Source organism: Mandrillus leucophaeus, unplaced genomic scaffold, assembly GCF_000951045.1.
Source record: "Mandrillus leucophaeus isolate KB7577 unplaced genomic scaffold, Mleu.le_1.0 Scaffold142, whole genome shotgun sequence".
In the NCBI taxonomy this organism is placed as follows: domain Eukaryota; kingdom Metazoa; phylum Chordata; class Mammalia; order Primates; family Cercopithecidae; genus Mandrillus; species Mandrillus leucophaeus.
This window is the reverse complement of record NW_012101388.1, coordinates 130,699-132,351: the sequence shown is the minus strand read 5'-3', so window position 1 is coordinate 132,351 and position 1,653 is coordinate 130,699.

The window sequence follows — 1,653 nt, the reverse complement described above, 5'->3', positions numbered from 1 at the left end:
AGCTGAAATGACCATTCCTCTTACCTGTTGTGGTTCCTCTCAGTCTTGCAAGAACAGGGCATTTCTTTATTTCCTCTACAAGTTCTGTTGAACTGAAGGAAATATTCTTGTTCTTGAATAGTTTCTAGCTCTATTTTTGTGGTAGAAGTGATGCCCAAAGATGTCATCATGCTTTTGGAGAAAGGTGCAAAACAAATTCCATAAAGAAAAAATTAGGAAAAGAATTGTTATACTTGATAACAAAAGCAATATCAGTAAAAGGCAAAATTTGTAAGTTGCATTTTAAAATTTTAAAAAATAAAACTTGTTCTGTGAAAATCACCATTAAAAGAGTGAAAATCCAAGCTACTGACTGGGAGAAAATGTTTGCTAAGTATGTATTTGTGAAAGGACTAGTATTTAGATTGTATAAAGAACTCTTCTATTTTAACAGTAAGTAAATAGTCTAATTAGAAAATGGGCAAGCAACATAAACAGACATTTCGATGAAGAACACTTGCAGATGGATGGTAAGCACTTTAAAATGTGTTCAATATCACTACCAATTAGGGATATGCAAATTAAAACCATCATGAGATATCATTACATCCTTATCAGAACAGATAAAATTTTAAAGCAATGATAGCCTCAGATGCTGTTGAGGATGAAGAGAAACTGGATTACTCATACATTGCTAACAGGAACATAAAATGGTAAAGGCATTTGGCAAACTTTGACTGTTTCTGTAAAACAAAATACACATTTTTCATATGATCTAGCAGTTTGCTCCGGATAAATTAAAACTTACCTTCACATAAAATTCTGTATAAAAATGTTTAAAGCAGTACATTTACTCATTGTATTAGTTTCTTGTTGATGCTGTAACAAATTACCAAAGACCTAGTAGCCTAAAACAACGGAAATTTACTCCATCATACTTCTGGAAGCCAGAGTCCGTTACCAGCATCCCTTGGTTCAAATCAAGGTGACATCAGTCCCTCTCACACCTCTAGGGGAGAGTGCTCTTCGTCTCTGCCAGCTTCCACTGGGCTGCCAGCACTTCTTGGCTTGCCTCTGTCTCACTGAACCTCTGCCTTGCTCTGTGATAATATTGTCTTCCCCTCTTCTGTCTGCATATAACTCTCCCTTGGCCTGGCTCTTAGACCCTTATGATCACATTTATGTCGCACCCAGATAATCTAGAATAATCTCTAACATCTCAAAATTCTTAATTTAATCATGTCTTCAAAACGAAGGTTGTGCCATATAATGTAACATTCACAGATTTACAGACTTGTGAAGTGTCCATCTTGGGGGACTATCAGAGAAGTGTCCGTCTTGGGGGACCATCATTCAGCCTACCACATTCATAATAGTCCAAAACTTCAAACAAAACATGTGACCTTCAGTGAATGAACGGTTAAGCAGACTACAGCTGCATACCAGGGAATACTACTGAGCAATAAAAATGAATTAATTGTTGATATATATAATGACTTGGATGGATCTACAGAAAATTATGCTCTGTGAAGGGAAAAGGAAAGCCAAGCCCAATAGGTTACATAATCCATGTTTCTATTTATATAACATTTTAGAAATAAAACCTTAGTAATGAAGAACAGTGTTGTCATTGCCAGGACTTAGGGACAAGCAACCAGTGGTGAGTAGAGGAGA